We start from the raw sequence: 26,502 nt of genomic DNA on the forward strand, positions 1-26,502 counted from the left end.
ACATGAAAGTGTGCATGACAATCATTTTCTGAAATTTAGGGTACCCATGTTTCCCATTTTGCCATATTATCCTGTGGGGCAGTTTTCTTTTGTTCTTATTTATTACCCTATTATTTCCATGTTTCTTTCTCTTTCTTTTAAACTAAGACTTGACCTGGGCATAGGAAGTATGCTGCCCCAGAAACAAATAAGACTAGGGAATAATGTAACTTGGTTAGTGCCTGGGCAGGCTTACAACATACAATCTCTTTAGGTATGAACAACATTAATATCCTGCAGTGTAATCCTTTTGATGCAGAATTAAGCCATACCAGGATCCCATCTTGAATCCAAACCAAGGTGGCTCAGTAACTGAAACACATTATGATACATTCTTCCCTAAGACTTGATTGCTGAAAAATCGAGGCACAAATGGTATTTTATTGAGCTGCTGGAAGAGTAGTTTCCAAGGCTTCTGAGGCATCAGAATTACTTAGAGACCCTTTTAAAAGTATCTTTCTGGCGTTCACCAGTTGATATTTTGATTCCACAAAATCCAGAGTAAACACCAAGCTGGGAAGAGAAGCAGGCAGCCAATGATAAAATTCAGCATGGCATTCCAAGAACCCCGGGATTTTGCTGTAGAAGGAAGGTGGTTCATGAGCACGTGGGTCTCATAGTCAGATGGACATTTGAGAAAGAGGACTCTGACTCCAGTGCAAGTGAACAAAATAAATTGAGTGGTTGTGGGATCAGGCATGAGGGGAAAGAAGTCACTGAATGAGGTTGGCTATAGAGGCAACCCGGATATCTGGTCAACCAGCAATAAGAACATGAACTGAGTTAGGGCACTGTGGATAGGAAGGCGGAGAAGTAAACTATATGTGGTAGAATTAATAAGATCATGTCAGTGTCAGATGTGAGAACTGAAAGACAAATCTAAGTTGACTCCCAATTATCTAATTTGGAATAACACAGTGGGAGGGGAAGCAGCCAGTAGGTTTGGTGTGAAAGCCATGATGAATTCACCTGGAAACCATGAGTTATCAAAGAAAAAGGAAAACACTGTTCAAAAATAATCACTTTCTGAAATTGTTGTTTGGATTTTTTTTAATATAATTTACTGTCAAGTTAGCTAACATACAGTGTATACATTGTGCTCTGGTTTCGGGGGTAGATACCTATGGTTCATTGCTTACATACAACACCCAGTGCTCATCCCAACAAGTGCCCTCCTCAATGCCCATCACCCATTTCCCCCTCTCACCTGCCCCCCTATCAACCCTCAGTTTGTTCTCTGTATTTAAGAGTCTCTTATGGGTTTGCCTCCCTCTCTGTTTGAAAGTTTTGTTTTTCAAAATATAAATATTTCTATTATGACGCAGTGTGATAGCACTCCAGTGAGTGTAAAGCCTTCTTAGGTGGCCAGCCTTTCACGGAGAAGCCAACAGAAGAGCTCTCGTGAGACAGATACTTGGCATCACCTGTTACTCTATGATCTGGAGAGAAGTGCTCCAATAATTCTTCACTTTGTCTCCCCAGCTAACTTGGGGGCAAAAAAAGCCACACATATAATTCAATCATACCTCAGTTGTAGATCTTTGTGAGTTCTCTTCCCTGGTATGGTCAGACACCGGTAGTTCCTTGCATCAGGCAGCTCTAAAGAGATTTGATGCCCTGGTCTCTGTGTCCCAGCAGGATTTCTTGTACACTTTGAGGACAGTTAACATCCAGAAGAATTTACCAGAAATTCTAGGAATAAAAGTTAAAAAAAAATGCCCCGTGGAATATATTAATCCAAGAGTTGGAGGAATCAAATATTTTGCTTAGAGTTTATGGACAGACTACCTGTAGAAAGGATGAACCCATTTTTTTTTTGGTTTTGGTTTCATCTGAACATTTTATCTCCAAGGTACTGGGCTAGCTTCCTATTCTAAAAAAGAAGCCACCGATATTTCAAAAGCAACAAGAGCAAATCCAAGGGGTATTTTTCAGTGGAAAAACTGTATCTCAATTGTAGTATCTTTTCTAGGTGGAGTAAATAGAAGGGAATAAGAAATATGTCTTGATATCATAAATCCATTAAAAATCCTGGTTTCTGGAGATAATTAACAACACAGGAAAAGGCACAAAAGCAAACTACAAAGTTGGGTATTCACTACGATTGTAACTACATTTTTAAAGTGTAAAAGAAAGAATGGAAAGAAACACAGTAAAATATGAACAAGAATTCTGTTACCTTCGGGAAAGTACATTTTTTTTTTGTCTATTTTGCATCTTTTTTTTACAATATGGTCGTGTCAAATAAACGACAGTAACCCCAGCAACTAAACAAACTGTGCTCTGGCCAAATGAAGAGAAATTAGGAGTTGGGGGTTGGGGGAGGGTGGAACCCAGAGAGGTCAATGTTCTTACACAAGGTCATACTATACATCAGTTGAAAGAGCTAAAAACAGAGCATATAAGTAGCGGTGAGAATCACACACTCTCTTGGCCCAGCAGTGAGAAAAATGAGGCCCAACCAGGACGGAATCAGGGTTCCTAACTCAACTATCACCTTGAATGAAGGTCCTGCTTGGAAAAGCAGAAATGTGTGCCCTTTTGGGCAGTAGCTCCTGAACCGGCCTATGAGTGTATAGAGGTCCAGCCATAAAAACAGAGGGATTTCTCTCCTTAGCAAAGGGGGCTGTACCCACGGTGTGAGCTGTCACCAAACACCATCAACATCTTGAAAACAGCTTGAGTTTGATGTCTCAGGGAGCTTCCTTATCCTCCCTCCCTTCTCATCTCCCTTCCCCCCCCCCCCAGAACAAAGAAGCCATTATCTTTTTGTTTTTCTGAGTGAGGTATTTGGATAATGATTCCACTGCCTACCCAGCCTCTTCCCCCACTGCCCTGCTGCCAGCTAAATTCCTATGATTGATGGGGGCAATACTTTGAAATTTTGAGATGTGGGGGGCTGGAGGGGAGAGGGCAGGGAACACCATGGTCAGGAGAGAGGCAGGAGGGGATGCTGCTGACATGCCAGGGACATTAGAACATGTCAGGGCCAGTAAATGATTCATTGAGGTAATAATGATAAACATTTGTCTCTGAGCATATATGTGCATTTTACCTAACAGTTTCAAGCATCCGGAAGTGAAGAGAGGCTTGGAATACATCAAAGGAACAGGCCCTAAATGGGAATCCCTAAGGAACAGGATCTGAATTGTAAATGCCTGCCAGAATTTCACACATCAAATTACAATAAACGGAATGATATTTTAAGCAGCTCAGTACTTAAAGGGTACTGTATGGAGTCCTGAGGATTTTCTTCTACGTTAAGATTTCTCTGTGTTGCCAGTTGGAGCTTTGCATGTCTCTCACTCACTGGGGCACTGCCACTGTGGATTCAGCTAAGGAAAGATTTTCCACCCGGAAACCACGTGGGTGACAAACTCAGTCACAGTGGCCCAGGCCTCCCGGTGCCCCAGCTTCCCTTGCCTTGTGGCCAGTGCCTTTGCTACCCAAGGAACCCAAAACTTGTATTCCCAGAGAGTTTTATCAAGAAACAGCCAATCAAACCAACTCTGAGTCATTGGGGGACATACTGAGGACCTGAACCTTTAACGCCAAAGCCTTATTTGAATCAGAACATGTGCTCCCATGCCCACCTTAGTCCCTGAACGAGTGTCACTTCTGAATTTTTCACTTTGTCCATCACCTGAGCCTTGGAAAGTGTATACCTGCAGACACTCAAAGGGCAGTATCCTTAACACGTCCCCTGAATTTTTCACTGAAATGAGCCAGGTCTGGTTCAAATAACACCATAAAATAATAGGATTCTTGGCCAATTTCAATTCAGTTTTTTTGTTCAGTATCATACTCTGTCGTCATCAGCATCAAACACATTAATGAGAATCCTGGTATAGAGGGTAATGCTGACCTTGCATGTTTCATTTTTAGAGTACTAAGATGGCTACTTTGAGCCCCAAATTATCTCCTCCACTGGCCTGTCACTGTCCCTGAATTTTCCTCATTAAAGATGAATTTCTTTGAGTAAAGCATTCTTTAGGGTCTGTAGAGTCAATAGCACATCAGAACAACTCAGAAAGCTTTCATAAATGATTGCTTCCCAACCCTACATGAGACCCATTTTCTCTCCCAAGATGTGGTCTGACAAACTTTACTTTTTGAATTCCCAAAGTGATTCCAGTGTGTAAACAGGTTCGGTAACTAGACTTGTCCCACCTCCAAGGCATGAGTATATATTATCTATCTTGGATTCCTTATGCCAAGCTAATGTGCCCAGCACATAGTAAGTTTCCAATAAATATTTTTAACTTAACTGAGAAAGGAACCATCAGTCAATAATATTTTCCTATAAAACAGTATCATCCAATTGCTTTCCTATGCAACAGAGGGAGTATGGGCAGTGTGAGTGCCCTGGGAGACAAGGAGAAAATGGACATAAGAAACAGAAGAGTGAGAGTCAAAGTAGGGAGCACCAAAGACCAACACTGCCCTGCACAATAATTTTGTCCAGAGTTTCAATAGCCTTCCTGGCGACAATCACTTATAATCTAAAATTAAAGATTAAAATACAGGACTGACTTTTTTTGTCCACAAGGACAATAAGTAAGTATCATCTCACTCATGACACATTTTCAAACATAATCATCATAGACAGGCTAACCCCAGGCACAATTGTGCTATAGGCAAATGCTCTAGGTTAGGTTCCCCAAAAAGTTGACTTTGAGAACAAGTAATTTATTTGGAAGGTGATCCTAAGAAATAATGAGAGGAAGGAGGGTTGGAGAAAGAGCTAGAAAGAAAGGAAATCAATAAAGGGTACACTTTGGAACAGGTTACCACTGGGAGCAGCTGAGGCTCAATCCCATTGGGAGACTGAGACAGTAGAGAGCCAGTGGTTCTCAAAGCGCCATCCTGGATCAGCAGCACCAGCATCACTGGGGGTGATGGTTCATTTCATATGTCAACTTGTCTGGGCCATAGAGTGCCCAGATATTCGGTCAAACGTTATTCTGGGTGTTTCTATGAGAGTGGTTCTGGATGAGATTAACATTTGAGTCAGTATTCAGGCTGAATAAAGCAGATTGCTCTCCCTAAGCTGGGTGGGTCTCATCCGGTCAGAGGAAGGCATGAATAGAATAAAAAGGCTGACTTAGAGGGAATTCTCTCTCTTTGCCTATCTTTGAGCTGGGACATTGGTCTGCTGCCTTCAGACTTATACTTGGGCTGGAACTTACACTTTATACTTTCTTGGGTCTCCAGCTTGCCAACTGCAGATCTCTCTCTCTGTCTCTCTTTCACTTTCTCTCTCTCTCTCTCTCTCACCATCTATCTATATACTTATATCTATACATCTGTATCTATAGATTCCCTACTGGTTCTGTTTTTCTAGAGACCCTACATTTACACACTTGAGAACTTACTCGAAATGCAAATGCTCAGACCCACTGAATCTGGGTGGTGAGTTTTAACATGGCCCTAAGGTAATTCTGGCACATGCTAAAGTTTGAGAATCACTAGTATACAACATGCCTCAGAGTTAAAACCCCTCAGCAAAAAGCCCTAGAAGAGTGAGTGCTAAAGGGTGTCCTTGGTCCTCCCCCAGTAATGCTGAGATTGTTACCTCTCCCATCTAGGGACCCTTCCTCCTTTCCCCAGTTGTCTTAACTGTGGTTCCACTACAAAAGAAAAAAAAAAAAAAAAGGAAGTCAGTGGTGGTCATAAGCATGGTTCACTAATTATTTCCAGTTTCCAAGCATTGAATAGGAAAGTGCTTCCTTGCCAATTCTAAACTGAGGGGTAGCCATGTGACATCCTTAGGCAAACAGAATGTTAATAAAAGTGGCACATGTCACTCCTACCTTGGAAATCATTGTGACATCTGCAAAGATGAAGTCTCAGACAGTCTGAGTCTCAGAGTGACCACCAGGACCAGCGCTCCCTGTCCAGGGCCAGCTTCATAGGCATGCGACCCATGCTAGTCCCTGCTCAGAAGGGCCTTCCAAAGAGTTCAATGCTCTACTGCTACCATCTTGAAATACTTTTTTTAATGTTTACTTATTTTTCAGACAGAGAGACAGAATACAAACCGGGGAGGGGCAGAGAGAGAGGAGACACAGAATCTGAAGCAGTCTTCAGGCTCTGAGCTGTCAGCACAGAGCCCAACATGGGGCTCCAACTTGTGAACCGTGAGATCACGACCTGAGCTGAAGTTGGACGCTTGACTGACTGAGCCACCCAGGCATCCTTATCATCTTGAAATTCTTAATAATTTTTTTCACCTGGTACCACAAATTGCATAGCCCATCCTGTTCCTGCCAAGTCAGAGTGTACATGAGGCATGAGCAAGATATAAACTTTGGTGTGTTAAATCACTGGTATTTAGGCTTATAATGACCTACCTTCACTGGTATCAAGACACTGTCCACCTTACCCCCAAATAGCCTATTAATAAGTAAAAAATTTTGTCAGATTCATAAATGCCACTTCATAATGACAGCTTTCTCTCAAAGGTCAAGAAATATAGACAAAAGTCAGGAATAATCATATCATATGTGATAATTATCACCAATATTTATTAAATATTCTTTACTACTATCATTTGCAGGTTTCACTCACTACTCAGAATTGAATCACTCTTAAATACAGAGACCTGAAGATTGTTGGAAGACTGTTGGGGGTGGGGGGGGAATAGGCTAAATGGGTGATGGGCAATTGTTGGGATGAGCACTGGGTGTTATATGCTAAGTGATGAATCACTAAATTCTACTCCTGAAACCATTATTATACTATGTGTTAAATAACTTGGATTTAAATAAAAGAAAAATGAATAAATAAAAATAGAAAAAAAAAGAATTGAATCAACTTCTCTCCATTGGACACACAGAATATAGGAAACTCAAAATTATTCAGTCTAGTCAAGTATTTGATTAAATATTCCAGTAGACCAGGGGCTTCTGGGTGGCTCAGTTTGGTTAAGCACCTAACTCTTGATTTTGGCTCAGGTCATGATCTCATGGTTTGTGAGTTCAAGCCCCACATCAGGTTCTGCATTGACAGTGCAGAGCCTGCTAGGGATTCTCTCTCCCCCTCTTTCTGCTCCTCCCCTTCTTACACACATGTGCTCTTTCCCTCTCAAAATAAATAAATAAACTTTAGAAAAATAAATGAATGAATAAATGAATGAATAATAAATGAATAAATAAATATTCCAGTTGACCAAAGGTCATTGTTCATAACATATAAACAATTTTGGGAATCAGAATAGACTATAATATACATATTACTCAAGCTATACTGCCTCAAATATAACTTTTCTTTGATAATTCAAGATAATTCCGAATTTTCCAATTCCTTGATCATTGTTTTAAATGTCAATGCTCTGGTTTCTCTTCAGATCACATAAATCTTTCGCCTTTTACAAATGTCAGTCATCATTTTTCTGTTGATAAAGATATACAGATAAGAGGTGACTGGGGGCGCCTGGGTGGCGCAGTCGGTTAAGCATCCGACTTCAGCCAGGTCACGATCTCGCGGTCCGGTCCATGAGTTCGAGCCCCGCGTCAGGCTCTGGGCTGATGGCTCAGAGCCTGGAGCCTGTTTCCGATTCTGTGTCTCCCTCTCTCTCTGCCCCTCCCCCATTCATGCTCTGTCTCTCTCTGTCCCAAAAATAAATAAAAAACGTTGAAAAAAAATTAAAAAAAAAAAAAAGAGATGACTGGGTAGCTCAGTTGTTTGGGCATCCAACTCTTGTCCTCAGCTCAGGTCTTGATCTCAGTGTCATGGGTTCATCAGGCCCGTGCTTGGTTCCATGCTGGGCATGAAGCTTACTTTAAAAAAAAAAAAAAAAAAAAAAAAAAAAAAAAAAAAAAGTATATATATATATATATATATATATACACATACACACATATATATGTGTGTGTGTATGTGTGTGTGTATATATAAAGATACACAGGTAAAAAATATTAAATAACAGAAAAATTTTATGTAGGGGAAATAATAATAATAATAATAAACACAGCAACATTAGGTGGTAGTAAGACTACCAACTACATGCGAACATAGAACTAATTTTCTCCACAGCTATCCTAACAGGGAGACTATGATCCCTTTTATCTTTGAATGGACATTTCTAGGGACCAGCAAGCCTGCCCAGGTCACGCAGCCAGTAAAAGGCTGAGACAGGAATGTGAGCCCTGACCTGTCTCCCCCCAAGCTCTTTCATGAAAGGCTCATGAGCTTCCACAGCAACATTCAACATGTACAGAACTCAAGAAAGAGAAAAAGAAATATTGTATTGATAAGCAAATAGGAAAATAGCCCATTTTACAAGAGTAAAGTCACAAGGCTAAACTATTATTTTAAAAAAAATTTTTAAGTAAAAACAGCTAAAAGAAAACCACATTATAATTGAAACGATGTAAAAAAAAAGTGCTCTGTCATCTATAAAGGACCTTACAAACATAACACATTATATAGTCTATTTTAGCTGATACAGAACTTATAACTTTATTTTTTGTTGTTAAGTTGGAGCTGAAATAATGGTAAGCACTCTTCAAGTTTATATGTCTAACCTAATAGCTAAATTTCATTTTACTCTAACTTTTATCTCCTTATATCCAGAAGCTGATGGAAAAAAGATGAATAAAATGTGAGAAGATTAGTAGAAGTTTGAGAAAGGTCAAATAAAATACCATATATGTTGTTTCTGTTTTAATTGGATAGCATCTTATAGACCTTGGTCTTTGCCAGAATGATTAATCTGTCACTTGAGTTATTTGACTATTGATTCATTTTCAGAAATGTGTTGACATAAGTCTTACTGTAAAAAGAAAATCCACTCCCCTGTCTCCTGCCACCAGGATTCTGAGGCTCATGCCTTTGCCTTTTTGCATGATTAATGTTGTTCTGAGAAACCCGAAGAATCAATAAACATTTTCTGAAGCAGAGATGTCTACATCCCCAAAGAGGGTTGCCTGTCCAGTTTCCCGCTCCATCCACAAAATGCATTACCCTTTGGAATGGAAGGGGCAGGCTTGGCTGGTTGATGAGAATCAGGAATTTTGTTCAGATTGTTTATCCTTTTCAGTATGAAAGTCCTAAGGTGGGGAGTACACCAGAGAGTCTCCCTGGTGGCCACGAAGAATAACTACATCTACACAGGTTTACACACATCCTGAATGACCCAACTTACTGCCGTTGATATTGTGATATTGTCTTCTTAAAAGAACAAAGCAGAGAAATCTCTCAGCCTCTCTCTGTCTCTGCCTCTCTCTCTCTCTTTCACACACACACACACACACACACACACTCACACACACACACACACACACACACACACACAGCATATAGGATTCTCTGGAATAGACAGCATCATCCTCAAGTGCTTAGAAACATAGTTTGTCCCTGCAAACATTATTCACTTAGGCTGAGAAAAATTCTCTTCTCTACTAAGGCCATACAATTTGACTCTTCTGCCTCTTCAGTGGGGGAAAGATATGACCTCTCTGTATATAAACACAACTGTGTCCAACAGGCAAGAGCCCAGGAAAAAGAACAGAACTAACAAAGCAGTAGATGCAGAAGAGATAGGAGAAGGGGTGCTTTGGAATCCTCTCTTCTTTGGTGCCATTACATGAAATTGCCATGAAGATGAAGCTGTGACTTCCAATTCTTTTTGAAGCAAAGGTTCCTTTCTAAGTAAAATGAATAAAATAATTTGGAAGTGAGATTTAAAGGTATAAAAGGGAAAAGGGAATTCACCACAAATGTCAAGTGCTCTTGGCTCCCCTGCCTCCTTACCCCTGCCCCTGCTCACTCACACTCCCCAGTGCCCAGGAGGGTGACTGGAAGGTCCAGCCTTGAGTAATATCTGACACAGAACCTCTGTCTTGCTCCACGTCACTCCAGACCCAGGGAAGGATGAGGAAAAATGGATGACTGAATGCACGGCTGAGCCCTTTGTCTGGTGGAAATGGGATTCTTGTTGTAATTCTGGTCTCCTGAGTTGGGGCTGATTCGAAAAATAAAGCAAGACAAGGGGAACGTGATCTGATAAGCCGAGAAATGACTCTGCCAATTCACTCAGCCCGAACGAGGTCCCTGCCGGGACCTTGTCAACACATTAGATTTGAGCTCAAGAGTTGCAAGAAAAAGGCTTTTCCTGTGTGCTCAGTCCTGGGTCACCAGCTCAGAGAGGAAGAATAGGAAGACTACATTTTCTTAAAGAGGATGCTGTGGCCCTGTCTTCCGCACAGCCATGATTCCAAAATCAGCACGCTTCTCAGGCTATTTGTGTCACAAATCTTCAGAGAGAATTCTCTCTGCGCCTGGAAAGAAGAAAAATTAGCAGTCCAGCCATGTCATAGAACCAACCTGGGACATTATTTAATATATCTAATTACATGAGAATAATTTCATTAGCACCAGCTTTCATTTGAATATGCTACAAGTGCTCCCAAAAAATGTATATTTCCTTAGTGGAACACATCCGTAATGAGGTTTTTTTTGTGGCTGAAGATTTACTCCATATGACAATCACAAGGTACCACATTTTGAGCTAAACGAACACATTAAGCAACCAGACGGTACTTGTTGGGTCCCTAGTTATCATTATTTATAAAGTATTCTCATAACCACTAGGCAAATGTTGTTCAAGTCCTGTGTGCGGTGTTAGGGAGAGGCTCTGAGGATCTGAAGAGTCCAGGGATCATGGGTTCCTGGCTCCTTATTAGCCATCCATTTCTCCCAAGGTGGAGACAAGCCACTTCAAGGGCCAAGGAATCACTTGCTCTCTCTTATCAGGGTACAGTGTAATAGGTTTCCTGCTCTGGACAGGGTGGGAAGTGAAATGTGACTGAAGGTGGGAAAAATGAGGCTTTCCTCCTTACTTTCCTTCCTTTCTTTTTCCCTCCCTCCTTCCTTCTTCACTGTCTTCCTTCTTCCTTCTCTTTTCCATTTCTCCCTGCATCTCTCCCTTCCTTCCTTCCTTCCTTCCTTCCTTCCTTCCTTCCTTCCTTCTTTTGTTCTCCCTCTCTGCCTCTCTCTCTCTCTCTTCCTTTTTTCTTCCCCTCACTTCCATCCCAGTTGTGTTCTCCACTCTCAACACACCAGAGAAAATAAACATTCAATGACACTTACTACCTCGTGATGAAAACCTTCTGATCTTAATTTTTGCGCCGTCCAAAGTCTCGAGATATTTAGCCTAAGTGTTATTTACAGAGAACTTCATCATCCCACGACACCTCAAAGACTCCTCAAAAAACATGTAAAAAATACAGCATATACCGCTGCAAATTGCGAGCTCAAGAAGTTGTCATCCACAGCATTTTTCATGAACTTTGAATGACTCCGCCGAACTGTCATCTGCCTCTTCAGACCCTTCTATTAGCAACGACCCTCTGTGTTTTATTTTTCTTCCACACAAACTTGAAGCATGCATTTCTGTAAATTGCCACCAAGTCCCCTAATTACTTAACCGTATCCGGTACCCAGTAGCACTGAAATGCCATTCTCCTGGAATCAGCAGGAAGGGAACCTGCTGTTACAGATGAAAGCAGCCCACCAATAAAACCTCATTAATACCTGCAGCTTTAAAGAAAGAAGGCGAGCCGTAGCCATGCTTCAAAAATGTCAAGAATACCAAATGACAAAGGGAGCCTCCTTCCAGCTCCCCAGGCCTACCCCCCAAGAACAGACAATGTTTTATCCAGACTGAGTAAGAGAGAAAAGGCAGCCCCCGAAAGAAATCCAAAGGGGGAAAAAATGCGCTAAATTCCATTCTTTTCTCCTCTGCCTTCTGCCACCATAAGCGTGTTCATCCCGACAGAATCTCTAGCAGAAGCAAAAGAAAGAGAACTTCAGGTGAAAGGTTACCTACATTTATAATGTCAGGCACCGAGCCTGCCGAGGTAAAAGGTAAATGGTAATTTTATCATTAGCATGCCTGACCCCTTGGCCGCACCATATCTCACAGGAAACTTTAAGAACAGCTCACCTGTCAAGACACAAACGTTTAAAGGTCAATGCGCACAGAAGTCTTCCGGAGCTCAGAACTGAATTGCTGACACCTTTTATTATTGCCGCTTAAATAAATGATTCGAGGGGAAAGACAAGGAAAGACTGGTTTAATGCTGAGATTTCCATGAAGGATTCTTGGATTTTTGTTTCAAACACTCTCAAAAATACTTTCCCTGTGTTTTGGTATCAAGGAGCAAGCAAAACCTTGACGATTCATAAATATTCCTGGACCTGAGGGATTTTTAGGATCCCACAAAAATACACTATCCGTTGGTAATGTGGTTTTGCAAAGGAATTTCCCTTCCTGTTCCACTTTTTATTCTACATCATTATAATTTCAATATTGTTTTGCCTCCTTTTTATTAGGGGGAGGAGAGCAGATAATAAGGAAGCTTTTCACAGCACTGTGTGAATGGTACTCAATTAGAAAACCAAGAGAGACAAGTAGGGATTTGAAAGATTGTGCCATTTATTTTTTCCAAATTAAAATCATAGAGAAAAATACGTTGCTTAAGGGGTGCCTGGGTGGCTCAGTCGGTTAAGCATCCGATTTTGGCTCAAGTCCTGATCTCACGGTTTGTGGGTTCGAGCCCCACATCGGGTTCTGTGTTGACAGCTCAGAGCCTGAAGTCTGCCTCAGATTCTGTGTCTCCCTCTCTCTCTGCCCTCCCAAGCCCACGCTCTGTCTCTCTCTCTCTCTCAAGAATGAACATTAAAAAGAAAAATTTTTTTAAAAAGTTGTTTAAAAGTAAACATGGCAGATCTCCAAATAAACATGGAGTTACCACATGGTCCACAAATATATACACCTCTGAGTACCTTACCAAGAGAATTGAAAGCTGGGACACAAACTGATAATCGTACAACCATGTTTATGGCAACATCATTCACAATAGCCAAGATGTAGAAACAATGCAAGTGTACATTGACAGATGAATGGATAAACAAAATATGGTCCAAACATACAATGGAACATTATTCACCATTAAAAGGGCATAAAATGCTGACACATGCCACAAACTTGAACCTTGAAAACACTATGCAAAGTGAAAGAAGTCAGACACACAAAAGGGCAAATATTGCATGATTCCACTTATATGAAATGTCCGGAATAGGGACATCTGCAGTAACAGAAAGCAGATTAGTGGTTACGTGAGCCCAGGGATAAGGAATTTGGGAGGTGATGGATCAGGGGTGCAGAAGACCTTCTTGGGCTAACAAAAATGCTCTAAAATTGATTGTGGCCATGGATGCATAATCCTTTAAATATAACAAAAATCATGAAACTGTGTACTTAAAAATGAGTGAATTGTACCGTATGTGAGTCATATCTCAATAAAACTGTTTTTATTTAAAAAGTAAACATGATATATTTAGGTCAAAATGCTAATACTACTAATGGTATGAAGTCAGTAAGATTGCCAAATAAAATACCAATTTTTTGTTTTATTTTGAGAGAGGTGGGGGGAGGGGGGAGAGAGAGGGAGAGAGAGAATCTTAAGCTCGAATTCATGAGCAGGGCTCGAATTCACGAACCACGACATCATGCCCTGAGCAGAAATCAAGAGTCCAACGTTTAACCTACTGAGCCACCCAGGTGCCCCAAAATATTTATATTTGCTAAATATGACAACCCTAGATAAAAGAACTCTGATAAGTGTTGCAAATAATACCTTGAAATTATTATTTGGTTCATTCTCCACATGGATTAGAATTTTCTTCCCTGAACTTTAGAATTTTTCCATTTATTGTTATTGAAGTACGGAGAATCCTTCTGAACCTGTGTCTTCACAACAAATCATCAACCCAATATTCGTGTAGATGGACCACAGCAATCATACACCACAGGAGCCTATTAGAGTAATGGACATTTCCAGCTTCCACCAGTACTGGGAAGTTGCAGGATCTGGTTAGGTGTTATCCCTTGGGAAGTGGTCCTGCTAAGCCATAGAAAGTTGGCGCTTCCAGCCTTCTGAAAGTATTTGGGGGAAATTAGCTACCTTTCACTATCTCCCTACCAAGCAAGGGAGGAGAGACTTATCTGCACGATGTGCCTGGGAGGAGAGTCTGGACCCTTTTCACTGAGCCCCTTATGGGCTCTTTCTCAATCTCCTTTGCCCAGAACACAAGCTCAATGCTTCCCCGAGTAGAAAGCAGCCTGCACCTGCCACGATGCCCATAGGTTCCCAGCTGTTCAGTATGCCACTGCCTAGGTAAGCCAATCCGACTCAAAGAGGACAAAATGGAGGACTGTTTCTTACTTCAGCACTAGCCTGGATACTCCATTCCAGCTTTGCGAACAATAAAGCTGATGGAGGGGTCCTTATCACACTCCTGTATCTCAGTTGGTCCAGAGTCCATACTGGAAAGAGTAGCGACCACTTATTACCTCTCCTGGTCAGGAAAACTGATCATCACCCTTGAAGTAGCCACTCACCTTGTATTTAAATAAAACCATAATCTCTTTTGAACTACTTTATCACAGCTACACTGTTGGAGCCTGAGGCCATGCTAAAAAAAAAGATCACCAGAATGCCAAGCAAAAGATGGGGTCGGTCATTGAGAGGTTTATTTTTTAAGCTTCAAAGGACCATAAAAGTGGGCCCAGAGAAATAAAATATGTGGAAGGGAAATAGACAAATCATTTTACATATAAAGTTATTAAAAGTAAATTTTAAGTTTATTTATTTAAATTCAAGTTAGCATACAGTGCAATATTGGTTTCAGGAGAACCCACTGATTCATCACTTACATGTAATAACCAGTGCTCATCCCAGCAAGTGCCCTCCTTAATGACCATCACCCATCTAGCCCATCCCCCACCCCACCCCCCTCCAGCAACCCTCAGTTTGTTCTCTGTACATAAGAGTTTTTTATGGTTTGCCTCCCTCTCTGTTAAAGTTGTTAAAAATGCTGGGGCTCCTGGGTGGCTCAGTCGGTTGAGCGTCTGACTCCAGCTCAGGTCATAGTCTTGCAGTTCGTGAGTTCGAGTCCGCGTCAGGCTCTGTGCTAACAAACAGCTCAGAGCCTGGAGCCTGTTTCAAATTCTGTATCTCTATCTCTCTCTCCCCCTCCCCTGCTCATGCTCTGCCTCTCTCTGTCTCTCAAAAATAAATAAATGTTAAAAAAAATCTTTTTAAATGCCTCTTAAGGATGCCAGGATTTTACACCTTCTAATTTTATCTTGAAAAACCAACTTAAAGCAAAAGGAAATGCCAACCTTAAAACTTTGATCTTAAGTACCTTTCTGCCTATTCAAAAGGAAACAACCAGCTTCCAAGGGGAACTGTTGTAACATCTACCTTCACAGACATCAGTAGCCATTTCATAATTACCTACATGCATTACAGTCTAGATGATTGGGGGGTGGGGGGAGAAGGGTATTCATGAGTTTTTGAGGGGCAAGTGATCCCTAACAGAAGAGCATCAGATTAAGGTTTCTCAGGGATTTGCCCCCAAGAGGCCCAAAGTAATTCTTTGCTCTAATAATTGTGTTTTACCCTCATCTATCAGACCATTCCCCAGGGTCTTACGGCTTCCTCGGGATCATCCTGGTGGCTCTGTTTTCTGTCTGCACTCCTCACATCACCTTCACAACTACACTGAAAACTCTTATGATCCCCACAATTATAAGATCCAGAGAAATATTCTCTCTACTCCAAAGGCAGATGATATTCTAGGCAGGTCTCATCCTACCCTTCTCCTCTTCCTCTCTTTCTCCCTCCACTTCCTCTATCTTTCCCCCCTTCTCTCTCCCAGTCTTCTCCCCACTCCCACTAAACCATACACCCAGATTTTTGCATAACTCATGTTGCTCTGTAATAAATACCTGTCAAGAATTTACTGGATGAAGTTGGCACTTAGGGCAAAATACTCTGACAATTAGCATTCTATCATAAATTTGTACTGCTGTTGAGGTACCCATGGCCTGTGAATAAAACGTCTTTTTCATGAACCTTCTCAAGATCATGCTTGGTTTGTTAGCTGTGTAATTGGTCATCAGGCACCAAGAAATGGGAGGCCAAATTTGTAAACAATATTCAAAAATTTGGGCTCTAGTAAAACTCTGCACAGTACCCAAGGCTGTCCTGAAGGACAGGGATGGGCTTTCTCTCAAGCTTGCTCTTCTCTCCCACATCCCTGTTATCTGGGATCAGAAAGAAGGCAGGGTTAGGACTTCATTGGGCTGGTGTATACGTGAATCAGTTTGAATATTTAAAAATGTTACAGAGTGGTCTTTATTATTTAAATGCTTATTTATTTTGAGAGACAGAGAGAGCACACACTAGTAGTAGAGGGGCAGAGTGAAAGGGAGAGAGAATCCCAAGCAGGTGCCACACTCAGCATAGAGCCCGACTCAGGACTTGATCCCACAACCATGAGATCGAGACCTGAGCTGACATCAAGAGTCAGACGCTTAACTGACTGAGCCACCCAGGTGCTACTAAAAATGTTACAGAGTGGTCGTAAAGTAGTGGTCAGACAAGCCATTCACTCTCCAGTGAGTTTGGGAGTTACCAGTGGAGTCAATACAAAGAATGGCAAACTACTAACACAGTCAAATCTGAACATCATTAATCCTGAGCAAGAAACACTCCATTGTGTCCTGCTAAGGGGTAGAATACAGCCCAGTGAAACTTTGGGTTTATTGCCCAACTGTCTGCAACGGTGTCCAAATACTTACTTAGGTGATTTCTAGGAATATAAACACAATCAATAAATTCAGCCCAATAGCATGTAGATCAGGGAAGAAAGCCAGCTCTTCTCTTTTGAATTATCAGCTTCAACAATGATTAAAGATAGTTTGGGGGCTATTTTATTTATTCTGTTTGAACGAATGAAGTAAGTTACCAGAGATGATTCCATGCCGGATGGCCTGAGAATAAATTTTCCAGCTCAAACTTTAACATCAAATCACACCATGTCCTGTGCCCCCATAATCCATTTCTGTACAACCCAATGATCAAAACCTCCTACATTTGTACATGTGATATTTATATATGTGTAAATATATGTTTGTATATAATTATTTGAACATGGAGAAAAATCTACAATCTAAGTTGTGAACATTGGCTGGGGTATGATATGGAAGAAAAAGATGCAGGGAGAAGAATTTGTGAGTCCAACAAAAAGGCAAAAAAATGAGATCACAAAACATGAACATGTATGATACGGTCCCATTCATATAACTTTACAGTTTTTGAACTTTAAAATTTGTATGCAATTTTTAAATTAAACAATAATGCAAAGCACATTTTTAAAGAGAGAGACCATGGGGCACCTGGGTGGCTCAGTTGGTTAAGCATCCGACTCTTGATTTCGACTCAGGTCATGATCTCACAGTTGGTGAGTTCGAGCCCCACATCCAGCTCTACACTGACAACACTGAGCCTGCTTGAGATTCTCTCTTTCCTCTCTCTCTGCCTCTCCCTCAGGTGCATTCTCTCTCTCTCTCTCTCTCTCTCTCTCTCTCTCTCTCTCTTTCTCTCTCAAAATAAAAATAAATAAAACTTGAAAAGAGAGAGAGAGAGAGAGACCACAGCCCCTCTACATTTGGATAAATTTCCCAGGTTTCCCCTGCAGCCTCTATCCCTGCCACCATAGAAGTTGTAGCAATGAGTCACAGTTGCTTCTGGGCTTGCTTCTAGAACTTCTCCATGTGTCAGCAAAGTGAGGGTGAAGGCTGTATTCTATTGTTCATCCACTAACATGCGCAGTTCCTGGCATGCGGTGATAGATGCTCAATAGAGTTCTTGGAGTGAATGAGTGACAAGGCATCACTTCCAATGGGTGCCCTAATTTACCAGCAAGGAGGCAGGTGGATTATCCCACTTAACTGAAAAAGCACAAAAGAATGATGATGAAAAGAAGAATGTGAATTCTAAGGCTGCACTGCCAATCAGTAACATCGCAACTCAAGGAATTTTGTTTTAAGTATTATTCCCTTTTCTAACTTCAGATCCAATGGAGACATTCCTATCCTTTTTTAAGAAATAAAGTGACTTGATAATGCAGAATGAACCAAAGGTCATGTCACTTGCCTATTGGACCAGATATGCTTTCTTATTCATCTTTCCCCCCCTCACTATCTCTGTTTTTTGCTGTCAGAATTAAAAAAAGCTCAGAAGTGAACTTTCAGGAGCACTTTTCCTCTGAACATAGAATAAGGAGCTGAATTTTCCATTTCAACACACCACTGGTACCTTCACCATTCAGGACTCATGCACTAACTTTAACCTAAATGAGAAAAAACTCAGCGTAGCCATACTTGACAGTTGCTTTGAAAAGAACTGCTAAAAAATAAAGAAATAAAAGAACTGCTGCTGGATGGTAATCATCTCTCAACATTGGTTGTGGTTGTCAATTTAATGAGAATCTCTTTATAATTTTCTAGCACATTGTTAATTCACAAAAATTTATATCATTAAGGTCATCAAACTATTTTATTTGCTATGGGCTATTAAAGAGGATGCCGATAATTTAAACTTACTTCCTGATCAGGCAAAAAAAAAAAAAAGTTGATGTTGTGTCCCGTTTCATTATATCTTCATTCTTGCCTTTTAAAAAAGCTAGACATCCTTGTCTCCAATTAATTTTTCCAATTGTTAAATTTTTCTGTGTCAAAAGATACCATTAGGTTGGGGGGAAAAAAGCCTTCAACATAAATGAAAAAGCTTCCCAAAACATTAGTAATATTGATTTATTTCACTCTACTAATTATTTAAAAGGTGATATTTACACTCATCCCCCTTGTCACCCTCTCCCTGCTGGTGACTGTATGTGGCCTCATAAGCACTGTTCACAGAAGCAACTATGTTTAGCTGTGTCAGGTTCCATTGGTTTCCAGAGAGCTTCAGACAAGGAGCATAAAAAAAGGGTGACAGTTTCAGAAGCCACTAAAATTTTATACTTGGCTTTGTGACCAGGATTAACGCATTTTAACAAAACTCCATGAGAAACACGGGCTGATCTGCTGTAAGTCTGTCACAGCCATCAAAACTCCCAACATGTTGGCCCTCCTCATAAACAGTAAGTATATTGTAAAACCATTTTATAGCCCCTATAAAAATATTTTGACTATTTTACCCAAGTACCTGAGTAGGACACCTGGTAGCAGTTAAAGAGAGAGAGAGAAAAAAAAAGAGTCCCCTTTCCAGATTCCTCTTTCCAGCCAAGCCTTTGAATTCAGGGGAGGGTAGAGAAAAGGCAAGTCACTTTTCTGTGAAAGTAATATGCAGCTAGGCACAGGCAGCACAGCTGTAGAACAGCTCATCAAAACAAAGTCTCTTTTCTCGTCATAGCTTCTTTCTTTTCTTTTTTTCTTGAAGTTGAAAAATACTATCAGAATACTATCTAGTAAGAGTTCAGGACATCCGACAATCTGTTAATTCACTGACAGTTTCCCTAGTTTTTGTCCCTACTTCCAACTTAGGACCAACCATAGAAAGCCAAATATGCTGGGTGCCTGGGTGGCTCAGTGGGTTAAGCATCCAACTCTTGGTTTCTGCTCAGGTCAGGATCTCACAGTTCATGGGTTTGAGTCCCATGTTGGGACTTCTTGGGATTTTCTATCTCCCTCTCTCTCTCCATCCCTCCCCTACTCTCTCTCTCTCTCTCTCTCTCTCTCTCTCTCTCAAAATAAACATTAAAAAAAAGTAAGCCAAATATGTACACCTACCCAATCACATGGAGGCCCCATGTCTAGTTAGCCCAACTTCAACATCCCTGAGCCAACAGCCTGCAATCAGGGAGGGCATACTTGAAACCTTCCCTTTTTCCCACGATAAAGCTTTCCCAGTCCACCCACCTCTGAGTCTGCCAAAACACAAGTAAGTGATGGTGTCTGGCTCCCTTAATCCAGCAAGCCTTGAATAATAAATACCCTTTGCTCATTCTTCTTGGTCTTTATTGATTTCCACAGGGCAAAAGAAATTCTCTCCCAATGACATTTCTTCAGGCATTTCTTCAAGGGCAATTCTATTGACTGACTAGACTCAGCTTATGGAAAGATGTTCTTGCATCTACTACAAGTACAGACAGATTACTCCCAAGTCTCTTTGCGATTTTCCCAGAGGTCTATGTGAGGTGATTGACTTGTTACCCTGTCCCATGGGTGGGGTCCCTGTCCCATGGGTGGGGTCTCTGTCCCATGCATGGGTCCCTGTCCCATGGGTGGGGTCTCTGTCCCATGCATGGGTCCCTGTCCCATGGGTGGGTCCCTGTCTCATGGGTGGGGTCCTTGTCCCATACATGGGGTCAAGAGAGGAGAATGAACGACTTGGCCTAGTGGGACTATTCAAAATCTTCCAAGTCTCCAATACTCATGTCAACATCGATTTCCTCCAAGAAAAATACCTCCCCAAGTTCTTCTGGAAGAGGAAGCTGAATGCTAGGACTGCCCTCCTAGCTTCACACCACCCTTAAAGTCCAGCTATCCCGGCCCTACTATGTCTCAAGTATAAAGGACACACTCATCTCTCCTAGAATGGAAGTAAATGCCCAATGTTCAAGGCCAAATGAAATGTCACTTCCTCTCTTTCTCTCCTCATTTCCCTAGGAGAAATTACTTACTCCCTCACCTGTACCTGCAGAGCTGGATGTAAGCCTCTATAACACAGCTTGCCATAGGACATCCTAGCAATTTGCTTATACGGCCATCTCCGTAGATGACCTGAAACTCCTCAAGGACAGGAACTAGGTCACTGCCCAGCATATTTCTACATGGAGAGAAATATACAAAGGGAGGAAGGGAGGGAGGGGAAAAAAGGAGGAAAGAAGAAAGAAACAAAGAAACAAAGAAACAAAGAAACAAAGAAAGAGAAAGAAGGAAAGGAAAGGAAGGAAGGAAGGAAGGAAGGAAGGAAGGAAGGAAAGAAGAAAGGGAGGAAGGAAGTGAGGGAATGAAGGAGGGAGAAAGGAAAGGAAAGGAAAAGGAAAGAAAGAAAGAAAGAAAGAAAGAAAGAAAGAAAGAAAGAAAGAAAGACTCAAGGAGGGAAGGACAGAGGGGAGAGACAGAAGAGGGAGGGAAAGAGAAAGACAGGAGGGAGGAAAAGGGGGAATGGGGGAAGATTGACTTTAAGAATTGTTTAGCACATCCAGCCTTTATCACATGCTTTGGTTTTCTATATAAACGCTTCTTTCTTTCCAGGTGTCGTTTCTGTTCAGGCATCCCCAACAATGCTTCAGTCAGATTACACTGTGTATCAACTGCTCATATTGGAACAGAATATGTATACCTCCCTGAAGCCAATGAGACACCAACCCTTCTTCTTAGCCCTGTAGCAGGTCAGACAGATTTCGTCTGAATCCCGACCCTGCCCTCCACCTGCTCTGGGTTCTGCTGCCTACACTCCCTGAACCCTTGATCCTTTCATCTGTAACCTGAGAACAGTGACACCGACTCAGAGGGCCCTTTTGTACAAATAAATGAGACAAATAGGCAAAATTCCCTGCCCATATAAAAGGCAGTCCGTATATATTCATTTCTTTCTCCCCTTTGATTTGCTCCTTTTCATTCAGGCATCCAAGATCAGAATTTGGTAGCCCTGGTTGCTTCAGGCACCCTGTCACACGGGTTAGTCATAACTTTTTTCTCAAAAGGAGCCCACATTTTAAGCACTTTATTATTTTTGCTCACCATCTCCAGAACAGGAAGTTACATTTCAAGCAAATCCATCCCTGATGAAATAGGGTTACCCATCTCAGAGATGAGAGCATGCTCAGTGCTATTGTCTTAGAAACCCATTTCTCCCTCCTTCCTTCCCGCCCCTGCTCCTCTCCGTGTCAGGAGGAAGGCTACCCAGACAGGGCTCCACAGATGCAAGCCTCCAAAGAACTCCGCATTCCAGGGAGCTGAACAGCAAACAATAAAAACAAAAACATTGCCTGAGGTGAGGATGGCCACAAAGGGATGCCGGGGTATGAAATAGGCTGTCCCTTTGACTTCAAGAGAGCCCAGCCATGCTCTCCAAGGGCAGCTTCTGTGACCTCACCCCTCTCCCGGAATACCTGCCACCTCTCTGGTTTTATTGATAGTGATTGCTATCAAAGCAAAGGGTGAAAAATGGTTTAGGCAGGTTGAGGGGTGAGAGATGGGGAAAGTAGAAAAAGAGAAGGGGGAGGTTAGTAACAGTTGAGAGTAAAGGAATTAAAATTGCATTCAATCAGAGAGGGGGAAACTCTACTAGGGAACTATTTAAGTGAGGGCAATGAAGGGCGCCAAAGAGTAGCCTCAAGTTAGTCCAAACAGACCAGGTTCATCCCAGTGTCCTTCCCAAACTCTCTGGGGTTCGTGTCCATGGAATTAGGTTAGCAAGGCAGAGAGACAGAGGGTTCTCAGGATGCATGACCACAAGACACTGAATGCTGGTGTCAGTCTCATCCCGGGGCAGAACTGCAAATCTGTGAGCAGCCTTCTTCAAACACTGAATAAGTGTGTGTGAAATCTATCAGCTTCCATCCTGAGGATCGCCTTAGTGCCCCAAACTAGGAATTGAGGGGAGCCTCAAGTTCAGAGCCCATCCAGTTCATGTTAAGTTGACTTCATTTTCAGATTTTCCCTCGGAAGCAATGTCTGTTGGAAACCCAGGAGAAAGGAGAGCAACAGACCATTTGACTTCAGTTCCGAGCAATACTGGTCTTTTGAGCGGACGCCACATGTAAAGGGTGGAGTGATCCTGAAGTTGTCCATGCAACACAGAGCAAAGGCCAGAGACTCATTAACATTCAGAAAACCTTACCAAGACCCTGCATCAACTTTTTTTTAACTTTTTTTTATTTTTGAGAGACAGAGAGAGACAGAACATGAATGGGGGAGGAGCAGAGAGAAAGGGAGACACAGAATCCGAAGCAGGCTCCAGGCTCTGAGCTGTCAGCACAGAGCCCAACGCAGGGCTCACACTCACAAACCGCAAGATCATGACCTGAGCCGAAGTCAGACACTCAACCAACTGAGCCACCCAGGCGCCCCTCCTGCATCAACTGACTTTTCCCTCTTCTGTGTTCCCTAACAGAGCTGACTTTTCCCTCTTCTGTGTTCCCTAACCACATAATCCATACCTGAATTGTATCATAGATCATATTTTTAAAATAACCTATAGATTCGCATGTCTGTCTGCCCAACAGACCAGAAACCTCTCAAAGGCAAGGATTATGCTTCGTTCAACTTTTTGCCTCTAGCTTTTAGCACTGTGCCTGGTATATTATAGATATTCAGGAAATGTTTCTGTTATAAATGGATTAAATTACACAAAATCTAAAAGAGGGAGCCTCTTCCTCATTTAGTCCCAAAAGTGATGGTGGAGTGAAGAAGTCAATAATTAATCGACTTTTATATTTCTACCTTTCAACTTTTGTTGTACTTATTAAGGACTGCCAATGTAATTTTTAAAAGTAAACTATAAATATCGACAACTTTTGTAAAACAGGTAGTAAATATTTTCACTTAAATTTATTTGCACTGCTCTGCAAAACAGCTGGATTCCCAGAATTATTGTAATGTTTATTTATTTATTTATTTAGAGAGAAAGGGAGAGTAGGGGAAGGGCGGGAAGAGGGAGAGAGAGAGAGAGAGAATCCTAAGCAGACTCCAAACTATCAGCACAGAACTCAATGTTGGCTCAAACTCACCAACCATGATACCATGACGTGAGCCAAAGTCAAGAGTCAAACACTCAACCAACTGAGCCACCCAGGTGCCCTGGATTCCTAGAGCTTTAATCAAGAATTCCAATAATGTTGTTCAAATATGGTAGTCCCTGGCAATTGTCTAAGGCTCGTCTTTAGACCCTTGGATGCCACCCCAGCCTCAGGAATTCAGGAATCCATACATTTTTAACAAGATCTCTGAGTGTTGGGATCCTATGAGCTGAGACGGTGATCTCCTTTGCTAGATAGACAATTTCACACAGTTGCTTAATGAAGCTTATTCAATTGACTTATCTGTAGGGTAAGGAAAATAATGACTGCCCTACCAACTTGCAGGGTGATTGTTAGGATCAAATACAATGCTTTAAGAAAGTGACAATGTGCTGGTAAAGTGCCACTACTATAATGAACTCTACCACAACCAAAATAATTCAATTTATTGAGAAATGCACCTTCTTCTGACCCCAAGACAGTGTAATCTCTCAAAGTAGAGAATAAATGGGCATTTCAAGTGTTGAGTGATGGAATCAGGAATGCCCTCCAAATTTGCAAATGGAATGGTTTCCTGTAGTGTGAGTAACAACCCAGAAGCAAACCTACTGATGTGTGGAGTTCTAAATCTCATAAACATGGAACAAGGATAGCATAAGCAGGCAGAGGAGAGGTCCTACCCTTCTTTAGAACCTTCCAAGGGATTCAAGAGCAACACCTGCCCATCTGAGAAGCGAAGGATGAACAAATGCAATGATGGTAGAAAAGGAAGCATCTGTGCACCCGCAGACGTGGGAAAAAAGGGAAAGATTCTGTCTTCTGTTTTCACGACCTGGTCATCTTTGACACAGCACTAACTCTGAATCACCTAATTAATTAAGTTATTTCACTTAGTCTGATTGGGGAAAATGAGAAACACAGTGTTCATGCTCCTCCCTCTTGGTTGGAATTGCACCCTGTATAAATTGTTGACATTGTGAAATTAATCTCTCAACCGTTCGATTTCCCCGTGCAACTCTCCAAAGGATGTTTTTGCAGCTTGCCCCTAAATTTGCCTGCTTATGTCTAACACCCTAGTAAATTGAGTGGGTTTTTTGTTTTTTGTTTTTTGTTTTTTGTTTTTGTACTGGCATCAGGCGTTCTGGTTTTGAGAATATTGTTTCACGGAACAGTCAGAGCTGCACGGTCGCCTGGAGGGACAAAAGGCAAATCGTCACAAGAGCAACATCACACAGGACCAGGATGTCATAGGAAGGAGTAAATATCATTTGAACACAGTGACTCTAACAAGGTTAGCATGTGAGGAATAATTTTATAGTAATCAGGGTTGCCAGATTTAGCAAATAAAAGTACAGGACATTCAGTTAAATTTGAATTTCAGATAAACGGGTAATTTTTTGGCCTAAGTATGCTGTAAGCAACATTTGGGACAGACTTACACTAAAAAAAAATTGTTTGTTGGCTGTCTGAAATCACATTTAACTAGGAGTCCTGTATTTTATCTAGTATCGTGATAGTACCAATGTGCCCGCTATTTCTTTTCCTGATGAATCTCAGCCTTGGCTGCCCATTAGAATCACCCGGAGAAAAAGGAAAACTCTTGATGCCCAGACCACATCCCAGGCCAACTAAGTAAAATCCTTGGGGTTGGTAACAGGTGTCTGTATTGTTAAAACTTCCTGTGCAATCTCAAACCTCAGCCAAAATTGAGAACCACCATCAGATTTTTGGTTTTTAGCTAAAGAAACTGTAAGAGAGATAGACAGATGGTTGACAGTTGTATTTTCCAAGCCTTCTTTAATTGAGATAAAGTTTGAGCTTTTCTTAGAACTCTGTCTTACCATCAAAGTATGAGCTATGAACTCTTCAATAAATAAACACTGACTGAGCCCCGTTCTAGGCCTGTGCCAAGCCCCTGCATAACCAGCTTTCTTCCCCTCGAGGTTTTGCAGGTGAATTCGGGTTAAAATTGAACTCTAGGCACAAATGCGAGTTGGGTCATGTCACTTCTCTGATCCCAGAGCTCCCCAGAGCCCCCAGGTCTTTCCCAAGCTGTACAGACACATAGGACGTACCTGGGCTTTGCTTCAAACTGGCCACACAGACTCCCACTTTCTCCAATCTCTCCCTCGGACCACAAATTTTCCTCCCCCATATTCACACAGTCCACATCCTCACATCCCTCTGGAATTTGATCAAATGTCACCTTCTCATGGAAGCTGACCCTCTCCACCTTATTTGGAATTGTTATTCCCGCCACTGCACCTCCCATCTCTCTTGTCGGTTTTTCTTTATTTCCTATAGTACATATGACCCTCTACTATAGGGTATAATTTACTCTTCTAATATTTTTTGCCTGCTATCTCCTGTTACTTACTGGAAGGTAGGTCCCATGAAGGCAGGGGTTTTGTCTGTTTTGTTCGCTGTGGATCCCTCCCACTTAGAAGAGTACCTATAGTCTAGTGGGTATATAATAAATTAATGTTGCATGAACGAGTGGATGAATGGAAAGATGGATGAAACAATTTACCAAATGCACCTTGAAAATAATTAAGAAAAGTAGCTACCACCAAGAAACAATACTCACACTGCAATGATACAGAGGGTGAGATTGTCAACCCAGTCCCATATGAACCAGGAATTCTACTCAGTATCAAGCTTTACTGGTCATTTCAAGGATTCAAGTCATCAAGAGGCACAGATGGTGCAGAGAGAGGTCTGGGACCTTCATGGTAGCTTTCCAGGTTCTTCTCAGAGCATCAGATGCTCTCTGGCTTAGATTAACACATGGTGTGTCTAAGCAATGTGTATAGCTCAAGTCACTGACTAAAGAGTTCTGCCTCCTTTACAACA

At 41.6% G+C, this 26,502-nt stretch overlaps 1 long non-coding RNA gene across 1 annotated transcript; it reads right to left on the reverse strand.

Annotated features, from left to right (window-relative positions):
• Positions 1–400: 400 nt before the first annotated feature.
• Positions 401–26,502, reverse strand: LOC123385307. The gene is made up of 3 exons (XR_006597575.1): positions 26,237–26,502; positions 1,566–1,731; positions 401–552 (listed from the first exon to the last, which is right to left on the reverse strand). It is a non-coding gene; the product is annotated as an uncharacterized LOC123385307 (long non-coding RNA).

The sequence above is a fragment of the Felis catus genome, chromosome B2, assembly GCF_018350175.1.
Source record: "Felis catus isolate Fca126 chromosome B2, F.catus_Fca126_mat1.0, whole genome shotgun sequence".
Lineage (NCBI taxonomy): Eukaryota > Metazoa > Chordata > Mammalia > Carnivora > Felidae > Felis > Felis catus.